Genomic DNA, 24,309 nt, shown 5'->3' with positions numbered 1-24,309 from the left:
ATAGGCAATTTATTTGATTCATCTGTTTCAACCCACGAAATTTCTCCATTTTCACATTTCAACTCTAGTGTCTTTTGTTTACAATCTACCTTAGCATCATACAATGTTAACGGTCCATTCCCAAGATAACGTCAAACTCACCAAATGGTAACAACATCAAGTTGGCAAAAGCAGTGACCTTGAATCATTAATGGGCAATTCTTGCAAACCTTGTCAACTAGCACATATTGGCCTAAGGGTTCGACACTTTAATCGTAAACTCGATAAATTCAACAGCAACTTTTATTGGATACTAAATTCATGCAAATATAGGAATGAGTGGACCGGGATCAATCAATGCAATAACAATAGTATCATAGAGAAAATGTACCAATAATGACATCGGAGATGATGCATCTTCTCGACACGTATAGCATAAGCTCTAGCAGTGCTCTAGCTTCGATCTTGCCGTTAAATCTTTCATCACGTTTTACTACTAGTCCCACCTCCGATTTCTCGGTGGTCTACCTCTACTAGCGGTGGTATTCATCTAGCACTCTGAAATCTTTCTTCTTTAATTTTCTCGGACAAACTCTAATAAAATGCTCACGAGAACCTTTGAAACAAGCTCGCTCGGTCCCCAACACTCACCATAATGTTGCTGCCGCATTGTCGACACTCGGGCTTTCTAGGTCGCACATTACCCACACTTGCCATCAAGTAGCTTGAGCTTTAGACCCGAATATGCTCTACCACGATCTCTGTGTGAATCCCCAATTGAAACTGTCATTCGAGGTTTGTCTCTTTGGACCTCTTTGGTTGAGATTGAAATGGCTTGCTTATCTGTCTTTTTTGGCGTCTCGGGCCTCAATAGCGATTTTCTTCTTTCTTTGTTCAATTCTTGACTTTAAGAGCTCGATCAACCAATACTACAAATTCTTTCAACTCCAAAATTCCTACAAGCATTTTAATGTCCTCATTCAGTCCATCTTCAAATCTTCTACACATAATGGCCTCGGTAGACACACATTCTGAGAATACTTGCTGAGTCTTACAAATTCGCGTTCATACTCTGCTCTGAGACATTTTCCCTGCTTCAATTCAAGGAACTCCTTCCGTTTTGATCAATAAATCGCTGACTTATGTATTTCTTTCTAAATTCTTCTGGAAGAAATCCCAAGTAACTTTTCTTTTGGCACCACTTGCAACCAAAGTCTTCCACCGTGGTGTCGAATCTCTCAAAAGTGATCTGACACTTTAAGCATTCCTCGGTGTACATGAGAGCTCATCAAATACACGGTAGAATTTTCAAGCCGAATTCCGCTTTCTCGGGATCATCATCGACCTTTGCTCTAAACTCTTGACCCCTTGTTTTCGAATCTTGTCAGCCGGAGGCTTGTTCATTCTTACCAAATCTATACCTTGAGCACTACAGGAATCGTCCGAGGTATAAGAGGGGTGGAGGAGGTTGAGCATTTGGATTTGCTCGAATAAATTCAAGATACCAATTGTTCATCATTTGGAGAAAGGCATCCCAGCCTCATCTCCTTGTCTCAATGTCTCAGTCTACTTTCCACAAAAGCGGTCCTTGTGCGGGGCACGGCGCATTACTAGCAACATCATCGGTAGCAGTTCCTTCAGATCCATTACTATATTAAAACAAAACACAGTTTAGAATAATCAGGAGTCACCACACTATCACAATATTTTTATGGCATGTATAGCTAGACTTTTACACACACTTTATTAGTCCGAGAACCGACTAAACCATAGCTCTGATACCACTAAATGTAACACCCCTTACCCGTTACCGTCGCCGGAACAGGATATAAGGTATTACCAGAACATAACACATACCATTAAACATAATCGAGATATAAATATGTCATCCAATTTGATAGTGCATCGTATAACATATGTCTTGAACAATATTAGCCAACTTTAATGGCTTGTACAAAGTAGCTGGTCGAAATCTTGTAACTAATATTTTAAACCTAGACAAATATGACACGTAACAAAATAATTAAGCCTACTATACATGCCATAATTCAAAGCGTTTAGTTCAAATACCCTAAAGTATGATAGTGCGGGTAGATCTTCACGATCCTTAACTCTGAACAAGCGAAGGACACTATAAGACAAAGAGAGAAACAAAGTAAGCTTATAGCTTAGTAAGTAAGTATGTAAATACTAATTAAAGAATCTAACATGTTTACACAACAATTCAAGTATATCTACTTTAACTTCACTATTCATTCCACTTTGATTAAGCTTTGTCTCTGCTGCGTCATATTCACTAAATAAATCATAACTCGAGTTACAAAACTCGAAATTCAAATCCGTAAAATTTCCTGAATCTAGACTCATAAAGCTTTTTGCTAATTTTTTCTATAATTTTGGTTCAGCCGATTAGTACAGTTTATTAGTTAAAGTTTCCCTGTTACACAGCTCGACTGATCTGACCTCTGTTCACTACGAATTGAATATCTCTCAGTACACAATTCAAACAATCCTGAAGTCTGTTTCATTTAAAACTAGTCTCAATAAGGAATTTAGGCATGTAAACTATATTTCTTAATTTTCTTTGTACAATGTTTAATGATTTTTCAAAGTTGGAACAGGGGATCACGTATTCATCCTGAGCAAGTCACATACAATTGTAAATATCTCAAAATATAGAATTCCTTTGCTTGCTCTGTTTCTTTTATATGAAAGTAGACTCATTAAGCTTTAATTTTACATCTCATTCAACCTCTAATTATATTCCTCCTATTTTTGGTGATTTTTCAAAATCACATCACTGATACCATTTAAAAACAATTTTAATGCTAGTTTCACTCTTTCACACATTCTTTATGCTAACCTCATTTTATCTTATATATGTATATACCACAAATCATTTTCACCACATTTCATTCACCATAAGTGTAGGTCCAAACCACAATATCACCACAAAACCATCCCGTTGAACAATTCGGATCAATCCTCGATATTTAATGGTTTCAGCACACAGCCCCACCATCATACTTCGTTTAGTTCGGCTCTCTTGTACACATGGTGAACACTTAGTACCACTCATGCGACCCAACCGATTTGTCTCGTAGCTCTCTTGTCTACATGGTGTCCTTCACTTGGAATCACGCATGCGACCTAGCTACATTTATCTTTCACGTAGCTCTCTTGTCTACATGGTGTCCTTCACTTGGAATCACGCATGCGACCTAGCTACATTTATCTTTCACGTAGCTCTCTTGTCTACATGGTGTCCTTCACTTGGAATCACGCATGCGACCTAGCTACATTTATCTTTCACGTAGCTCTCTTGTCTACATGGGATACATCTCGTATCACACATGTGACCTAGCTACTACAGGGTGTCTCGTAGCTTTCTTGTACACATGATGTGCACTCGGCATCATACATGTGACCTAGCTACGCCCTCTATTTCATTCGATCTCTCCAATGTTCAACAGGATCTCTCTCTATATTTATTTCCATTCTTCCAATAGTCGATTTATATTTTAACATCAGCTAGTATGTTTATATAATAGGCTGAAATATAAGAATGTACATGAAATTATTGTAATATTTACATACAAACTTACCTTGGTGCAAAATATGGAAATTTTGCAATTTAGTCCAAAACTTTTTCCTTCCCCCGTTCGAGATCAATTCCGCGTCTTTCTTGATTATGGAGCTTGAAAATTGAAGAAACCCTAGTTATGGAGAGAGGGAGAATTCGGCAGCAACTAAGGAGGATGATGATCAATTTTGTGTTATTTTTCCCATTTTATTTCATTTAATATCCAAATGACCAAAATGCCCTCCTTACTAAACTTTCAAAATTCCTTCCATGTCCTAATTTTGTCCATGAATTTAAAATTGGTCAAATTGCTATTTAAGACCTCCTAATTAATATTCCAAAACAATTTCATACTAAAAACTTCCGGGATGTAAATTTTGCAACTTATTCGATTTAGTCCCTATTTTCAATTTAAGCACTTTAGGCATAGAATTTCATCACGAAATTTTCACACAATCATGCAATCATATCATAAACCCCAAAATAATTAAAAACAATTATTTCTATCTCGGATTTATGGTCACGAAACCACTATTCCGATTAGGCCCTAATTCGGGTTGTCACATACTTGGACAAGTTTGTTGTGGTATTCATTGACGATATTTTGATCTATCCCCGTAATAAGTCCGAGCATGATGAACATCTTAGGACTATATTACAGATTTTGCGAGATAAGAATTTGTATGCTAAGTTCAGCAAAAGCAAGGTCTGGCTTCGAGAGGTAGGATTTTTGGGTCAAATTGTTTCACGTGATGGCATCCGAGTTGATCCGAATAAGATATCTGTTATTCTTCGGCATCATCCACTAACGCTTTGTAAAATCATTTTCAATAATTGCAACTCCTTTGACGAGGTTGCTGCAAAAAGATGTTAAGTTTGAATGGTTAGAGAAGTGTCAGTAGAGTTTTGAGAGATTAAAGACATTGCTGACCGAAGCTCCAGTACTAATACAACTTGAGCCGGGAAAAGAATTTATGGTTTATAGTAATGCGTCCTTGAATGGACTGGGCTACGTACTGATGCAAGAAGGTAAAGTGATAGCCTATGCTTCCAACACGTGACTTGGAGCTAGCAGCCATTGTATTTGCCCTGAAGATTTGGAGACACCATTTGTATGGTAAGAAATGTCGTGTATGCTCGATCATAATAGTTTGAAATATTCAATGACTCAAAAAGAATTGGATCTGAGAGAATGGAGATGGTTAGAGTTGATTAAATATTATGAACTGATCATTAACTATCACCCGAGAAAGGCGAATGTGGTCGTAGATGCACTAAGCAAAAAAATCCTTGTTGGCTTTGAGAGCCTTGAACACCCAGTTGGCCTTGTTAGATGATGGTTCGGTTTCGGCATAGTTAAAAGCTAGGCCAACGTTTCTACAAGAAATTTGTGCAGCCCAGGTCATTGATAGTGATTTACAAGCCAAGAGAACTCAATATGAGTCAGGCACCTACTCAGATTTTCGGATTGGTGCTGACGATTACTTGATGTTCAGTGATAGGATCTGTGTACCAAGAGACGACGAGCTTATTAGGAAAATTTTGCAAGAGGTGCATGATAGTCATTTATCAATTCATCTGGGAAGTACCAAGATGTACAATGATTGAAGAGAATGTACTGGTGGAATGGCATGAAAAGAGACATCTCCAAATTTATATCGAAATACTTAATATGTCAGCAAGTCAAGGCTGAACACCAAGTACCTTAAGGTTTGTTACAGCCTATGATGGTCCCTGAATGGAAATGGGATAGAATTACCATGGATTTTGTGACTGGATTGCCGTTAACCCCGAAAAAAAAGATGTTGTTTGGGTTGTTGTTGATAGGCTAACGAAGTCGGCTCACTTTTTTCCAGTATGAACTGAATACTCACTTGACAAACTGGTCGACTTGTACGTATCTGAAATTGGAAGATTACACGGAGTACCAATATTGATTATCTTAGACAGGGACATGAGATTCACTACGAGATTTTGGAGAAAGCTGCAAGAAGCCTTGGGTACAAAGTTGAGTTTTAGCACGGCTTTTCACCCGCAAACTGATGGTCAGTCTGAGCAGACGATTCAGAATCTTGAGGACATGTAGTGGTGTTGCATCCTTGAATTTCAAGGTAGCTGGGAAAAAAACTTACCATTGGTGGAATTCACCTACAACAACAGTTTCTAGATGAGTTTAAGGATGGCACCTTACAAGGCATTGTATGGCCGGAAGTGTCGGATTCTGCTGTATTGGGCAGAGCTCAAGGAAAGCCAGATTCACGGAGTTGATTTAATCAGGGAAACTGAAGAAAAGGTTAAAGTGATATGTGACTGTTTGAAAGCGGCATCGGATAGACAGAAGTCATATGTTGATTTGAAAACAAAGAAGATTGAATTTCAAGTTTGGAGATAAAGTGTTCCTGAAAGTGTCTCAATGGAAAAAGGTATTGAGATTTGGCCGGAAAGGCAAACTGAGTCCGCGATTTATCAAACCATATGAGATCATCGAAAGGCTTGGACCATTAGCCTACTGTTTAGCATTGCCACCCTAATTAGAAAAGATTCATAATGTATTCCATGTATCCATGTTGCGATGATATAGGTTAGATCCCTTTCATGTGATTTCACCGGCGGAAATTGATATTCGACCGGATATGACTTATGATAAAGAACCGGTTAAGGTTTTGGCTCAGGAAGTCAAACAGTTGACGAACAAAAATATAGCCTTGGTGAAAGTTTTATGGCATCGACACGGAGTGGAAGAGGCTACATGGGAACCTGAAGAAACCATGAGAAGTAAATATTCGAACTTGTTTACTAGTCAGAGTTTCGAGGACGAAAGTCCTTAAGGGGGGAGAAATATAACATCCCAAAATAGGGCCTAGTTAGAATAGTGGTTTCCAGACCACAAATATGATATTAAAATAATTATTTCATGATAATTATGAGGTCCAGGATATGAAAATATGCACGTGTTAAAGTTTCATGAAGAAATTCTATGTGTAAGGTGTCTAGTTGGAAATTAAAGACTAAATTGAATAAGCTGTAAAACATGGGTTCTAGAAGAAATTTGTATGAAATTTATTTGGACTATTAATGAGAGGTCCTTAAAGAGTAATTTTCCCAATTTCTAAGTTTTTGGACAAAAATGGGCATGCATGGAAAATTTGCAAAGGTTAGTAAGGAAGGGCATTTTGGTCATTTGGTTATTTAATGAAATAAAAAGGGAAAATCAAGTAAAAATTCACTCATTTTCTTCTCCATGCTGCCGAATTTGGAGGAGTCCCCATAGCTAGAGTTTTCCAACATTTCAAGCTCAATAATAAGTGTTCCCTAGCCCCTTTTTTAATGTTCTTCATGTAACACTCCTAACCCGTATCCGCCACCGAACTGGGTTACGCGATATTGCCAATCAAAACATAGATTCGAACAATCACATCCATATACTTGTACAAACTTATAAATCAGTCAATCTTAGTATAAAAATTAAATTTATTAGTTAACATCACCTAACCAGATGTAATATGGATACAACTTTTTAATTATACAAAATATACAATCATACCTAAAATGAAAAAGTCACAAGTAAATCGAATTCTCAAAATCAAGTACATCAATTCATTCCAACATTTTCATGTCAAGATTGACTTTTAATATGGTACATATTTTGTCAAATTATAATATAATTAAAGGATATACACACTGACTACTTAGCATTTACTTACTATTGTACAAATCATCATTCAATTTTCCATTTTCATTTCATTTAGCCAAATTTAAAAGCATTATCCATGATGCTTAACAATTATTCATTTCTAACCTTATTCACCCATTTTAAAATCAATACTTAGTTAATATGCATATTAAAACATATACCGAATATATTTCTCCTATTCATAACCAGCATTTTAACTTATTAATGTAAAACTCATTATATCACAATATACATTCCCTATTCATGCATAACCGAACAGATCATTAGACATCATCATGTTTATATTTATAAGCATATATATATCTTAAGACAAATTATATATCAAGTCAATTCTTTATGCATAATTATTTATATATTGAAGTGCTAAATCACAAGTTGATCAAAACCATTTCAAATGACATCATTTATAACAAACAAATCAAAACGGTCAACATTCAAACATTTTAAGATATGGTTCGCTTATTGCTAATCATGACTCAATTTAGTAGCAAAATCATGGTACCAAGTTTAAACATACAAACATAATCCAACTAAGTTTTAACCGTAAATACTTATCAACTTAAAGAGATTATTTCTATCATTACAATACGTTAATCACAGATAAACTTATTCAAAACATGAATCTTAAATACGATGTACCAACAAATCAAAACAAATTATCTTATGCACATAATATGTTTATAAGCAAAGTCGAACCATAACTTAAACATAACCAGCATATTCAATTCCACTTTATGACCGAATATACCAAATTTGTATATGTATCACCTATGCAAAACATTAGCCGAACCAATTAATCATGCCTATGACCGATTCTACCATGCCACATGCAAGGTCATAGCCAACCTTAATATATAATCACATAACGCAATTTATAATTATTCATAATATACGACATCTAGATCAAAATAGACTTAAACCATAATTAAACCGAAACCAAAATCAAGCAAAATAATTAAGCCACTTTTGCATGGCTAATATACATTCATTTTCAAAATAACTAACTTCAAAGCTAGCCTGTACATGCCATAATTTAAGTTTAGCATTGATGGTACCAAAATAGTAGATAGTTATGTACATAGGATGGTTATGTAACAGCCCAATTTTGGGTCTAGTTGGAACAGTGGTTTCGGGACCACGAATCCAATGTAGAAAAAAAATATTTTTATTATATTTTTATGGTCTACAGTTTTATGGAACGATTTCGTCAAAATTTTGTTCAAAAATTTTGACGTTTGGGCACTCAATTTAGTCAAAAGGGTTAAATTGTAAAAAGTGCAAAAGTTGAGTTCTACATGCTAGAGGTGTCTAATTGTCATGAAATTTTAAATTGGAGGTCCTTAAATGGTAATTAGACCATTGGTTAAGTTGTGGGACAAAAATGGACATGGTTAGGTATGTTTCCAAATTTTCACGTATAATCGCTTAGCAAAAGTTGTTTAACACAATTTCAAGCTTCATATTCTACCATTAAACATCAAAATACATGCATATCATTCATGGGTAAATTTTTAAACATAAATCCTAGCTCAAAATAATGGTAGAAATGAGCAGATCATGTTACCGGGATTTCAAAAATACATAAAACATTAAAAACGGAGCTCGAAATCACTTACTATTAAGCTTGGAAGCTTGGCCAAACCCTAACCATGGCTGCTCTTGGTGCATTCTACTATATCAAGAAGAAAGGGACACATTTGGGGTTTAAAATTTGTCTTTTAAGTTATTTTACCCCTAAATGACCAAAATGCCCTTTTTACTATTCTTTCAAATTTTACCCAACCAAGGCCATTTTTGTCCAACAAGTTATACAATGGTTTAATTATCATTTAAAGACCTCCCATTTAAAATTTCATGACAGTTAGACACCTCTAACATGTAAAACTCAACTTTTGCACTTTTTTACAATTCAGTCTTTTTTACTAAATTGATTGCCCAAATGTCGAAATTTTCGAACGAAATTTTCACAAAATCATTCCGTGAAATCATAGACCATAAAATTATAATAAAAATTAAATTTTCCTCATCAGATTTGTGGTCCCGAAATCGCTGTTCCTGCTAAGCCTAAAATCAGGATGTTACACAAGGCGTTACAAGACTCAAACATAAACATTCATACAAAATTGGGCCATAACATTTAATTGAATTTAAAACCATTCATAAACATGCATCTCGTGCCTTATACAATCCTACGAGGCCCAAAATGTACATTGGGTGTGGTTCGGGACTAAACCGAGAATTTTCGGAACTTTTGTGACACTTAAAAAATTTTCTAGTTTTGGAGGGTCAAGGCCATGTGGTCACACATGCCCATATGGCTTGGGACACACCCATGTAACTCTCTGTTTATGACGTCATCAACATAATTAGGGTCACATGGCCAAGTCACACACCCGTGTGCTTAGGCTGTGAAGCGAATTAAATTCCATAAAATCAAGTGCAGACTTCACATGGCCAGGGAACACGCCCATGTTCTGAGGCCGTATCCTTCACATGGCTGAGACACGCGGCCATTTCTCTGCCCGTGTGTTTACTACTGGGAGTTCTGTTTTACCTAATTAGGGTGCAAGGGACACATGGCCGGATCACACGTCCATGGGGTAGATCGTGTGTCACACACGATCTAGACACATGCCCATGTGCCTACCAATGTGGAAAACTTTGAGGCTATTTTCCAAGCCATTTATCACCCTCTGTAACACCCTAAACCCGGCCTAGACGTTATGGCCAGATCTGACGTGTCACATAGACTTACGACTTAGTATGCATTTGTTGGTTTAAGTGATTGGAGTGGTCTTTGTAAAAACAGCGGTTGAATGAAAAGCTGGTTTATCAATCTTTAGGCTATCCATTTGTTGTACTTGTTGAGTCTTGGAAACGTTCATAAATTTTGAAAACCCGCGAGCCTAACACTAGCAGTTTCGACATAGTATAAATATAATCAGAAAATAAAACCATAGCAGAAAAAAGAAATTTAAATAGCGGCCTTATTACAACTTAAAACCCAAAATTAAATCAGAATATAAAAATTATAAAAATAAACTAACTTAGAAAATCCAACTTTGAGGATGATGTGGCCACTCCGAATCCCTCACGGCTCCAAGCCCACTATGGTTGGGGGTTTCCTGCAGAGATGAAAATAAAGGGTGAGTTCAGTTAACTCAGTGTGTAACATAACTCAACCATAGCCCAAAACAGATCAAACCTCAGAGTCAGACTTATCTGGGCCTTGGCTTAGTACAGAAATTAGGATGAAACCCATAGGCCCATAGCAGATACAGAACAGATATATCATAAATGCAGAAATCCCAACCCAGAGCCATCCATAACACCCCCGTACCAGCCTTACACCATGTGGGGAGACTACTCGACCCACCCAACCGCTACACACCACAGAAATTGCAGCGAGGCTACCAAATATTGTGACGAAGTCACCAGATACAGATATTGTGGCTAGGCCACCAGAACAGATATATATATATGTGGCGAAGCCACCAGACACAACGAGGTCGCCGATATTGTGACAAAGTCACGGTATCAGATATATGTGGCGAGGCCACCAGATTCTGAGAGGTGCGCCGTAACGCTTCCTCCATCAATATAAACCCATGTCCCATGCAATAGAAATAATATGTCATGGCATACGTATATAGAAACAGAACATCATGCTTTTCAGAAAAATAACCCTAAGGGTAAAATCATAATTTTGCATGCATAAGGGTATTTCAGTAATTATTACCTATTGCTAAGGTTTCATGCTTATTCTAACATTTACCAAGTAATCAGAAGTACTTACCTCGTCTTTTTACCAAATTGGGCCCATTGGCCCATTGGCCCGTTTTTGGCCCATTAAGCCCAAAAATACCGTTGTGCACGAAAATGCACACTCTGCACTCTAATCATCCAAATGCACCATATTCATTAACAACTGTCTCACGAGCGCTTGCACGCTCGCGAATTCACAAAATACCAACATTTCGGTATTTCAGCTTTTACCGATTCAGTCTAAGGGAGGGTGTCGTTACACACCTGGTTGATGACGATTGATTACGATATCTCCCAAGCGATAATCCTACGATCGATCACTAACACATTAGACTTACGAATTAATGATAACTAACATAAATCCACGTCAACTAATCCAATCATCACACAAGTTAGTCATTTACTCACGAGGGGCAAAATAGTCATTTTACCCTCCAGGGGTAAATCGGTAGTCCTACCCTACGGGGGTATTTTAGTAATTCTACAACTTATCTACTTGGGCCTACGGACCCATTGGGACTACATGGCCCATTTTAGCCCATCTCGGCCCGAAATAGCCGTCCTACTACTAGAGTAATGAGAAATACACACCTGTTAGGAGACTGTAGTTAATCCGCGCCCTAACACTCTTAGCTGACGCCCACCCCAAACGAGCACGCCACCGAGCGAAAGGGATCAACCAAGAAGTGTATGCCTACTCTCCTCATGGTTTCTCTATTTAAAGCCAGCTCTCCATCTAATCTTATGTTAGCTTCCCGATGTGGGATCCCTCTATCACCAGAGTTTAAAACCAACACCAACTCTTGCCGTCCCAACATAGCAAAATAATCATCCTTTGCATGCCAAGGGATTCGAACCAAAGTCCTCTCACATGCCAAATCACGCCACCACCACTAGGCCATCAACTCATTTGTGTCATTAGTCCAACACATTAAACTTTAAGCGCACCTACTTGCTTCTAGATTTATTGAAAAGAAAAACCAAAATAAATTGCAAGAGCCAAGACTTGAACCTTGGACCCATTTCTTCCTCTATTGCATCACTTCCTTGTCCCCTAAGTGGTGCCACCTTGCCACTACACCACATTCCTATTTTTGTCATCTTTTACCCCTTTACTCTTAAAAGCCCAAACGCCAATTGCATCACTTGTTCTTCCGAAGACTACCACAGATTTAACTTAAGTTTGGGCCTTCCAAAGGCCCACTAACCTACTAAAATATATATTTTAACCAACCAGAACACACACAAATTTAAAAAAATCACAGAAACACAGAAAACCTAAAAATTGGGGCGTTACACCCTCAATAACACATCCACACTTACTCATCTCAACGACATCCTACATAGCATAAATGAGCACTTATACATTCATAAACATGGCTCATGCATATCAACTCTTTATCAATTTATACTTGCTTAAGACTTCATATTTTATTTAGACCAAGCTTACCAAATCACATGCAATATGAAACATCAATTTACTTCCATTTCATACATTCATGCCTTAGTTGTTATTATGCCATTTACTCGCATTTCCATCATCAAACATCCATGATCATATCCATAATTCATCCTTGCTAAATGAAATTAACAACATCATGAGTGGCCTTAGCAAATGCATGCTTATATAAATAGGATTACATCCTCATAAGTAATATAGGCCATATCTCATGGCCATATAAAAAATGAATCATCAAATCATTATAAGCCAACACATTTGGCTAAACCAATATGACATATAACAAAAATACCATGTCCCTATACATGTCATACTCAAAATACTTGAATTCATTATACCCTAAAGATTAGTTTGATAGTGTGAATCGAGCTCCAACGTCCTTCGACCCTCGAGCTAGCTTGGTGATACTATAAGAAAATGGAAAAGAAAGGGGAGTAAGCATAAAGCTTAGTAAGTTTGCATGTAAATAATTAACAACATTAACCATGCATTATTATACACATAACACAATAATATTTATCACAATGTCATCAAGTATTATAGGTACATTTTAAGTTATTCCATTTACATAATGTACAATAAAACTCATGATCATATTTCATTCATTCACTTCTTCCAAGGTCTCATCGATTCATAATCTCAATGTTTATGAGCTTTGTATATGTACCTGTACCCTTTTAACATGATCGTACCTTGTCATCTTTTTCACATAATAGTTGGATTACCTGTTGAACCACTTGGAATACTAAAGGATACTCAAGAACTCTCATACACATGGTAGGGTGCCAATGTCATATCTCAGATATGGTCTTACATGGGATCACATATTGATGCCGATGCCATGTCCTAGACATGGTCTTACAAGGGATCGTAGATCGATACCGATGCTATGTCCCAGAGATAGTCTTACATGGTATCGATATTGATTCCGATAGCCCAGTTATGGTCTTATATGAAATTTCACATCAATGCCAAAGCCATGTCCTAGACATGGTCTTACATGAGATCGCACATAACCCTAATGTCATGACATTTGTATCCTAACTATTCCTAAGGTTCAACTAGGGTTTCGAGATATGAAACTTCTTCGAATCGTCATCGAGTCATCATCAATAAAATCCACAAGGACAATTACACAATTCATGCATGTATTAGAAACATAATAATGTAATGTTGCATTATTTACACACGAACTTACCTCGATACCAAAATATGACTCACTATTCGATTTAGTCCACAACCTTGTTCTTTCCTCAGTTTAGGTCCGGACTCTGCTTTTCTTTATCTATATTAGCAAATTTCACTTATTTAATTATCACATTGTTCAAATTAATCCATAAATCATACTTTCAAAAAAATTACAATTTTGCCCCAAAATTGTACATATTTACAAATTAGCCCCTAGGATCGTAAAATGAAATGTGTTCATTTTCTTTGTTACCCAAGCCTAGTCGAACTTATAACATGTTCATAGTAGCCCACTTTTCTCATTAAATCATACATCTTACTACTCATTTTACAAACTTTACAAATAAGTCCTTTTTAGCCATTTTCACTAGAAATCACTTGGTAAAAGATGTTAAACACACATCAAACTTCTATAATCTACCATGAAACATCAAAATACATGCATTGGGTCAAATTTCAAACATGAGCCCTAGTTCAAAATATGGCTAAAAATAGGTAAATTGGGTTACGAGGGTTTTAAAAATGTAAAGAGCATTAAAAACGGGGCTAGGATGCACTTACTATTAGCTTGAAAGTTGAAGGAACCCTAGCTATGGAAACCTTAGAATTTTCGACAGACATGAAGAAGATGGACATTAATTTTGACTTATTTTTCCCTTATCATTCTTTTATTAACTAAATGACAAAAAAACCCTTCAGGCCTTTCTTTCAATTTTTTCCTATTCATGCCCATTTTTGTCCATAAATATAGAAATTGGGAAAATTTCTATTTAAGGACCTGTAATTAGTAATCCATGGCAATTTCATGCTTAAAGCTTCTAAAACTCACTTTTTGTAACTTTTGCAATTTTTGTCCTAAATGCCAAATTGGACACTTTATCAATAGAATTTATTCATGAAATTTTCACACAAACATGCAATCATATCATAGACCTTATAATAATCATTAAACAATTATTTCTACTTCAGATTAGTGGTCTCAAAACCACTGTTCTGACTAGGCCCTAATTTGGGATGTTAAAACTCTCCCCCTTAGGGATTTCCGTCCCCAAAAATCTTACCGGTGAAGAGGCTTGGGTATTGGTCTCTCATGTTTTCCTCGATCTCCTATGTAGCCTCTTCAACCCCATGTCTTTTCCATTACACTTTCACAAGGGCAATACTTTTGTTTCTCAATTGTTTGGCTTCTCGAACCAAAATCTTAACTGGCTCTTCGCCATAAGTCATATCCAGTCAAATCTCAACTTCTGTTGGTGAAATCACATGTGAAGGATCAGATCAGTATTGGTGCAACATAGACACATGGAATACATCATGAATTCTTTCCAACTTAGACGGCAAAGCCAACCGATATGCTACCGACCCTATTCTTTCCGTAATATTGAACGGTCCAATAAAGCGTGGACTTAATTTTCCTTTCCGGCCAAACCTCAAAACTTTCTTTCACAGAGATACTTTCAAGAATAACTTATCAACGACTTGAAACTCAATCCCTTTCTGTTTCAAATCTGCGTAGGATTTCTATGTAACAGCCTGATTTTAGATAAATCAGAACAGTGGTTTCGGAACCACAAATCTAAGGTCGTAAAATTATTTTAATATTATTTTTGGTATTTACAGCATGTGAATTTGATGGTATTAAATTTTTGTGAATTAATTTTATCGATTGAGTGATTAATTGTTAAAGACATTAAATTGCTATGGCTTATTAAATGTAAAGCCCTTATTACGTAATGAGACCATAATTTTAGTAAAAGGACGTGGATGGACATATGTTAGTTGATTTTAAATGTATTAATAAAGGTTAATATAGTAATTTGTGAATTAATTTTAATAAAATAAAACTAAATGATCGTGTGATTCGTAACAAGTAATAAATATTTATAATGAAGATCAAACCTAGACTAACTATTATCATGACGAAAAGGCAAGCGCACCTATCAAACAATAGTATAGTAATGGCAAGACTGAGATATCGTACCCAAGGGAACCAAAAGTACTAGTAATAACTTTTTTTTATTATCTAACCTAGAAATAAAGAGGGGTTGTTTATTAAACTAATTAACTAAACTAATTAACTAATTAAAATGAAGTAAAGGGAAAAGTTGGAAAAAGACTTGAAGAAAATTAATTTGATAAAGACGACACCGAAAGAGGAATCCACCTAGATTTCACTTGTTATCTGACTTTGAACCAGATGATTTATTCACTTGACTTGATCCATGAGACTCCCTAACCTATGTTATTATCCCTCTTGAGACTAATAACGTCTAACCCTTAGTTGAATTAATAAAAATTTCTTTCTTAATTAAAACCCCTAGGGAAGCAGTAAATCGATGTATGGACTCCCATATTAGGTTTCACCCTAATCCGGCAAAATTTCATAACCCTATTTCTATGTGTTTGATCAACTCCGCTTAATTATGCCAAATCTACTCTTAGAAAGGGATTTTTACTCCTCTACATAAGCACATGAGATCATTAATTAATACCCAGAATATTAACTCAAGCATTAAGACACATAATTAAGAACAAATCAAGTATTTATCATACAGTTCAGATAATAATAACAAGATCTACCATAGGTTTCAACCCCCTTAGCTATCTAAGGGGTTTAGTTCATAATAAGATAATAGTACATCTCAATAGTATGAAAATAACAAAACATAAAGAAAACTCTAAAACCCCTGAAGGAATTCTGAGTGAGATCTTCAGTCTTGGAGTAGCTCCTGCTTTTGGGATGGATCGTCTGGCTCCCCTCAAGTAATTCCTGGTGTGTGGTTCTCTATTCCAGAAAATTTCTAGAAGAGGGCTTCTGTTTCTAAGTCATACTTAGGGTGTTTATATAGGCTTTGGATTGGCTTTCTTCCTCCTTAAGTATCATCTTCTCGATTTGGTCTATTTTGTCCCTTTTTGGCTCATTTTTGGCTCCTTTTGACTCTTGGTGCTCTCCTGAGTACAAAACATGAAATAACCGGATTAAGAGAACTAAAATCCACAAATCTAGTGATAAACATCCATAAATATGCTAAGTATTTGGGGTAAAAATATGTATAATTTGGCGTTTAGCAAATACCCCCACACTTAAGCATTTGCTTGTCCTCAAGCAAAACTCTCATTTACTGCTAGAATTCCTTCCTTTCAATCACACAATCATTACTGATAATGTTACAAACTATTCCACAGAAAATCATACATTGAGAATTCAACTATAGGGGCATTAAAAACCTCAAACAATCTAAATTGAATATTTTGATAATAAAATTATAGGTAATCTCCTTCCTCTAAGTAATTAAATTTAGTCCTAAATATACAAGAGATGACATCCTCACTAACGATACACTCAAATCACTCAAGATTAAGCATTCGATTGTCTAACATGAGAAGTTATTACCATATGCTTGCATGAAAATCAAATCTCCACCACTTGTAAAGGATATTATACACAAATCAAAAGGTCTTTGCATGGTTGTAACGAGGTTTAGGTGACGGGTATGGATACAAGCTGAAGACACAAAGGTTAAAATCGAGATAATTTCAATATAGTACCCCACTATCAAAAACTTAACTACTGAATCATAAACAGATATCTAGAACTATATTACATGAGCTCATGGCAACTTTAGGTTGCTGAGGATTACAATAACAATACTGATCTTTTTTTTAAGAACAAATCAAGTCAATATAATATGGAGATCATACTTTATGATTCAGTAACAAAAAATGGTGAACATAGTGAGGTAACAATATTAAATTTAATCTCGATAAAAAAAATTAATTTAGAGGATTTCAACAATAATGGGTTAATGGGTTAATGATGAGGGTTAATCAATAAAAAAAAAGTTAGTAGGCTCAAAGGGGGTTAACTAAGGGTTTAATTATGTGGGAAGGCTTTTTATAGAGTAAGTGGGTTAAATCCTAAATGCCTTTATCATCTCAAAATATCAAATCATACGTGTGATCTCGACATGTATAATCGAAGCAAGTTATAGAATAACAGTTCAATGTTGACACACTCAAACCACAAAAGAAGTAAGCAAGAAAGAAAGCTATATGCTCAAAAGTCTCAAAAATCTCACCAAAATTTTGGGTTTCTGATGTCATTCCTGTATACTTAAGATTTCAAGATAACACCTCAATTTAGGAAAGTAGTCTAAAAATTTTAGTTCTCAAAATATCAACTTATCATGCTCGATTCTCTAATGTCCTATAATCAAATGACCATGCATAATTCCCATGATCTAATTCATGACATATCAACAATAATTATAGATCAATCAGAATTCATTCGATTAAGATTATGAGCAAATCACTTAAGCACAAGACCAAATTCAGGGATTTGAGAATAATGCAAATAGTTAGGTTTCATGGTCATGTTCACCCCCCCACACTTAAGATGTACATTGCCCTCAATGTACAAAGATAAATTATTCAAAATAAAGAAAGTCATAAGAGGGAAAGAGGCAAAACTCTCTATTATATGGATGCGGAGCTTGATTCTGAGGCTGGAGTGTTTGGGGAAAGTGGTAGCTGCCACTATTCTTGGATAGATGAAGAAATTGGGTCGTTGAACATGGCACTCGTTGGGTATTGTCCCCTATTTGTTTCCTCAGTTCGTAAAATATTCCTAGTAGCTTTGCTTGGAAGTCTGTGGAATCATGAAGAGCTTATTAAGAGTTGGTGTGGAAGAGAGCGTAGTGGGATTACTTGCTAGAAATACTAGAAAAATGAAGAAAGTAAAATTTACTAATATAGATATGTCTTTTAAAAGAAAAATAATAAAATTGAAATGAAAAGAAAAAGAAAAAGAAAAAGAAAAAGAGAGATAAATATAAAAAGATAGGAGGATTCAATGATCCTCGTCAGTGGGGCCCTCAGGTGGTGGCGCTGGAGTGGCGATGTGAAAGTGCTGGCACAGCTGCTGCATCGTGGCCTGTATGTCGTCCATCTATCTATCACGTCGCCGATCTCGCTCGTGAATCATCTCGAACTATGTAGTACAATACTGCTCGAAGTGAGTGAGTCGGTTGGAAAGGTGTGCCAATGAAGCAGTCGCATGAATTGGTCCTTCCTTAGGTGGCGTGGTAGGAGGCTCCTCGTGCTGTGGGGGGACATCATCAGGAATGTCCTCAAGATCCTCCTTGTCAATGGCATGAGTGAGATGGTACTGAGGAGGATCGGTCCCACGTCAGCGCTCAATCATCCTCATGTGTAACATAGTCGTGATACCCTCTAGGGACATCTGACCTATCAGTGTAAGCACTGATGATTAGGCCACGGTGTTGAGGAGGCGAAAATTTCTGGCAAGGCGCGTCACATAGGGGCCGATAGGGATTACTCCCTTCTGATGCCGCTCGGTCTGATGGCGAATGGCGAAAGCAATGAAGTATAGCATGGTCGTGTCTCTTCCCTTGTTGGCCACGGCTTTAGGCACGCCCATGTTCCTGGCCGTGTGTGTTGAAAAAAATTGCAATTCAAAGATAAATTTAATGATTTAACTTGTTAGAATTTAAAAATAAAGAAATCAAAATATGTTAGTGCTCGGGTTGCCTCCTGAGAAGCGCTTATTTTTAGTCTAAGCTCGACTTACCTCTCTAGTGAATGGTCAGGGTGGTTCAAGGAGTTTATACTCCTCATTCCTGCTATTAACCTCATCAAAATAGGGTTTTAATCGGGTGTTGTTTACCTTAAAAGTGCCAAACTTTGGGTGATCACCTCCACCGTACCGAATGGAAAAATACTGAGTACCGTAAGACGGATTTCCACATTCGATGTGGTAGTGACAATGTGGGGATCTGTGGCATCTTTATTGCCAACCTTAAGTTTATTAGGAGAGGTATCGGGCTTGTTTTGGCATAGTTTCGGTTTATCATGTGTTCTCAGTTTGTGTGCTCGCCATTCGTCTAGCTCCTCTATCCGTAGCCTTCGTCCTTCATGAACGTGTCCTCTATCATTTCCAGAACATGGCTCGTGAACGTCTTTGAAGCTCAATTTCTGCAAAGTCATATTGTCAATTTTAGTAGATTGGTGTGGACTATTACCTTTAATGTTCGATGTAATGTCAGAATTATGAGCTTGAAAGGTGATCGCTTCGTCTCCCACACGAAGTGTAAGTTCACCTATGCGAACATCAATAATTTTTTAAAAGTTGTTAAAAAGGGCCTCCCTAAAATGAAAGGGGTGTTATTATCCTCCTCTATGTCTAGAACATCAAAATCAATGGGGAATATGAACTTATCTAATTTCACGAGTACATCTTCAATAATACCCCTAGGAAATCTTATAGTTTTATCTGCCAATTGAATGCTCATCCTAGTTTGTTTAGATTTCCCAAGAGCAAGTTGTTTAAACATTTTGTAAGGCATGACGTTAATACTAGCCCTTAAATCAGCTAATGCATGACTTATATCTAAACTACTAATTAAATAAGGGATTGCAAAACTCCCTGGATCTTTCAATTTGTGGGGTAGCTTATTCTGTAGAATAGCTGAGCAGATTGCGTTTAGCTCCACATGCGACGCTTCTCCAACTTCCGCTTATTTACTAAAAGCTCTTTTAAAAATTTCATTGCATTTGGCATCTACAACAAAGCTTCAATAAACGGTAAGTTACTATGTAATTTTTTCAAAAGTTTGAGGAATTTACCGAATTATTCGTCTGAGCAGTCTTTCCTTATCGCATTAAGGTACGGCACACGAGGTTCATATTTGACAGTCACTGGTTTGTTTGTATTTTGATCTACCTCATCTCTCCTTTTGCTTACCACTATTTCTTACCTTGGTTCTGTTTCAGGCGCCACGACTCCTTTGTTATTCTGGATATTAATTGCGTTGAGCTGTTTCTGTGGGTTGGGTTCAGTGTTACTTGGTAAGCTACCTTGTGGTCATTCAGAGATTAGTTTGGATAGTTGGCCTATTTGAGTTTTGAACCCTTGGATCGATGCTTGTTGATTCTTAAGTGCTGTCTCGATATTTTGGAAACGGGTTTCTGACAATGATATGAATTTTGAAAGCATCTCCTCCAGGTTCGGTTTCTTCTCTTGTTGATTAGGTGGCTGATGAAAACCCTGAGGATTATGTGGCTTCTGATTTCCTTGACCACCCTAGGAGAAATTTAGGTGGTTCCTCCAACCTGCATTATAAGTATTACTGTGTGGGTTATTTTGAGATCTAAAGTTATTGTTACCTATATAGTTGACTTGTTCCTCTTCAGTTGTGGGATTGAAGGATTGATAATCGGTATGCACACCTCCTCCACTTGAGTCACACCTCATTACTGGATGTACCTGCGTAGAACTAAGAAAACCATCAATCTTTTTATTGAGAAGTTCTACCTGATTTGACAGCATAGTAACTGAGTCGACGTTAAAAACGCTGGCTATTTTCGTTGGCTTAGTCCTCATGACTTGCCACTGATAGTTATTCAGTGACATCTTCTCTATAGACACATAGGCATCTTCTGGTGTTTTATTGTTAATGGTTCCGCCAGCAGCTGCGTCAACCATTTGCCGAGTCGAGGGATTCAAACCATTGTGAAATGTTTGCACTTGCAACCAAAGCGGTAACCCATGGTAAGGGCACCTTCTTAGTAAGTCCTTGTATCTTTCCCATGCATCGTAAAGTGTTTCTAAATCCATTTGTACAAAAGAAAATATATCATTACATAATTTAGCTGTTTTAACCGGCAGAAAATATTTTACTAAAAATTTCTCGGTCATTTGTTCCCAAGTAGTAATTGACCCTCGTGGTAACTAGTTCAATCACTGTTTAGCTTTGTTCCTCAATGAAAAAGGGAATAACCGAAGACGAATGGCATCATCAGAGACGCTATTGATTTTGAATGTATCGCAAAATTGCAGGAAATTTGCTAAGTGAGCGTTGGGATTTTCATCCTGCAAACCATCAAACTGAACAAACTGTTGTATCATTTGAATAGTGTTAGGTTTTAATTCAAAAGTATTTGCAGCTACAGCAGGTCTAACTATACTAGATTCAGTTCCTATTAGAGAAGGTTTAGCATAATTATACATAGTACGTGGAGCAGGATTTTGATTAGCTGCAATTGCAGGAGCTAGCTGATTGTCTTGGTTTTCAGCCATCTTTTCGGTTGGGGGTTGAGTATCGTATTTTTGCTCGTTCTCCTGTATCTTAAGTTGCGCCTTATTTCTCTTTGATTTCTATGAACTGTACGATCGATTTCTTCGTCAAAAAGTATGGTCCCGACGGGTTTCTTCTAGTCATAAACTATAAAAACCTGCCAAGTGAAAGAAAAAGTAAATTAATAAATAATAATAATAAGAAAATTAAATTAAATTAAATTTCAAGAAAAATAAATGGCTAAAGTAATAAAAAATTAGCATTCCTAATATCTTAGTTCTCTGGCAACGGTGAAAAAAACTTGATCGCGTGATTCGTAACAAGTAATAAATATTTATAATGAAGATCAAACCTAGACTAACTATTATCACGACGAAAAGCCAAGCACACCTATCGAACAATAGTATAGTAATGGCAAGACCTGGATATCGTACCCAAGGGAACCAAAAGTACTAGTAATCACTATCTTTTTATTATCTAACCTAGAAATAAAGAGGGGTTGTTTATTAAACTAATTAACTAAACTAATTAACTAATTAAACTAAAGTAAAGAGAAAAGTTGGAAAAAGACTTAAAGAAAATTAATTTGATAAAGACGACACCCAATGAGGAATCCACCTAGATTTCACTTGTTATCTGACTCTAAACCAGATGATTTATCCACTTGACTTGATTCGTGAGACTCCCTAACCTATGTTATTATCCCTTTCGAGACTAATAACGTCTAACCCTCAGTTGAATTAATTGAAATTTCTTTCTTAATTAAAACCCCTAGGGAAGTAGTAAATCAATCTATGGACTCCCATATTAGGTTTTACCCTAATACAGCAAAATCTCGTAACCCTATTTCTAGGCGTTTGATCAACTCCGCTTAATTATGCCAAATCTACTCTTAGATAGGGACTTTTACTCCTTTGCATAAGCACATCAGATCATTAATTAATTCCCGGAATATTAACTCAAGCATTAAGACACATAACTAAGAACAAATCAAGTATGTATCATACAATTCAGATAATAATAACAAGATCCATCATAGGTTTCAACCCCCTTAGGTATCTAAGGGGTTTAGTTCATAATAAGATAAGAGTACATCTCAAAAGTATGAAAGTAACAAAACATAAAGAAAACTCTAAAACCCTTGAAGGAATTCTGGGAGAGATCTTCAGTCTTAGAGTAGCTCCGGCTTTTGGGCTGGACCGTCTGGCTTCCCTCAAGTAATTCTTGGCATTTGGTTCTCTATTCCAGAAAAGTTCTAGAAGAGGGCTTCTCTTTCTAAATCATACTTAGGGTGTTTATATAGGCTTTGGATTGGCTTTCTTTCTCCCTAAGTATCATTGTCCGTGTAAAATACAACTCTTTGAAAAAGGGACACGCCCGTGTGCCACGGTCGTGTGACGCGATTACCAAGCTGTGTTCAATCCATTAATTTGCACACGACCGTGTGGGTCAATGGCCAGGCCATGTGAATCGTGAAAACCCTTGGCCGACACCCTCGAAAGACACGGGCGTGTGAGAAGCTTGTGTGGAAAGGGTTAGGCCGTGTCATCTTCTCGATTTGGTCTGTTTTGTCCCTTTTCGACTCATTTTTGGCTCCTTTTGACTCTTGGTGCTCTCCTAAGTACAAAACATGAAATAACCAGATTAAGAGCACCAAAATCCACAAATCTAGTGATAAATATCCATAAATATGCTAAGTACTTGGGTAAAAATATATATAATTTGGCGTTTATTACAAAATATATAAAAAAATTATGCATGCTCATCTTTATGGCCGAATGTGAGAAAGAAAGAGGCCATTTTTGAAACTTTTAAGTTCGGCATCTAGGGAGCTTGATTTATGTATGTTTATTGCTCGATTTTTGATAATTTTTATGTTTTTGATATCATTGCTTCGTATATTAGCTAGCCCATGCTTTAATTTTTGGATTTGATGATGAATTTATGAAATGCCAATGATGAACATTCAAGCTTTTTGTTGTTTGTTGATGAAAAATAAATAATTGTTGTTAGATTTTCATAGTTTATTAAGTTATTTTTGATAAAATGCTTATTAAGGATTAAATTGTGAAATTTGTAAATTGAGGGGTTAAAAGGTGAAATAAATGGAATTAATGGGTTGCTATAGACTTAGGGAAGATTCGGCCAAGTATGAGTCTATTGAAATTTTGTGTATTTTGAGTTATTTTGAAATAGGGACTAAATTGAGAAAATGTGAAATATTAGCGGCTAAAGTGCAAAATGCCCATTTATGTGTTTTTGGGTGAAGTTAAATGAACATGTAATTAAATAAGTTAAATTTGAATTTATTTATATCAAGAAAGGAAGAAATCAGATTTGGATCGGGGGAAGTCAAAATTTGTTGAATAGTCGTTCAGATCAGTTCGTTTCCGTACGATGTAAGTTCATCTGCAAATAAATGTTTTTAAAATTAATTGTATGTTTATATATGTTTCTGAATTGAGTTTAGCATTGGAGGACTTGTTTCGAGAATGAATTAATTGAGTTACGAAGTTGAAAGCCCCGTATGAACTATAGGAATAGT

At 36.3% G+C, this 24,309-nt stretch overlaps 1 non-coding gene across 1 annotated transcript; it reads left to right on the top strand.

Annotated features, from left to right (window-relative positions):
* The first annotated feature begins 21,230 nt into the window (after positions 1 to 21,230).
* Positions 21,231 to 21,337, top strand: LOC128292068 (small nucleolar RNA R71). The gene has a single exon (XR_008282053.1). It is a non-coding gene; the product is annotated as a small nucleolar RNA R71 (small nucleolar RNA).
* Positions 21,338 to 24,309: the final 2,972 nt, after the last annotated feature.

The sequence above is a fragment of the Gossypium arboreum genome, chromosome 4 (genome assembly GCF_025698485.1).
Source record: "Gossypium arboreum isolate Shixiya-1 chromosome 4, ASM2569848v2, whole genome shotgun sequence".
NCBI classification, from domain to species: domain Eukaryota; kingdom Viridiplantae; phylum Streptophyta; class Magnoliopsida; order Malvales; family Malvaceae; genus Gossypium; species Gossypium arboreum.
Note: the sequence above shows the minus strand (reverse complement) of the source record. Positions and strands in the feature narration are given on the sequence as shown.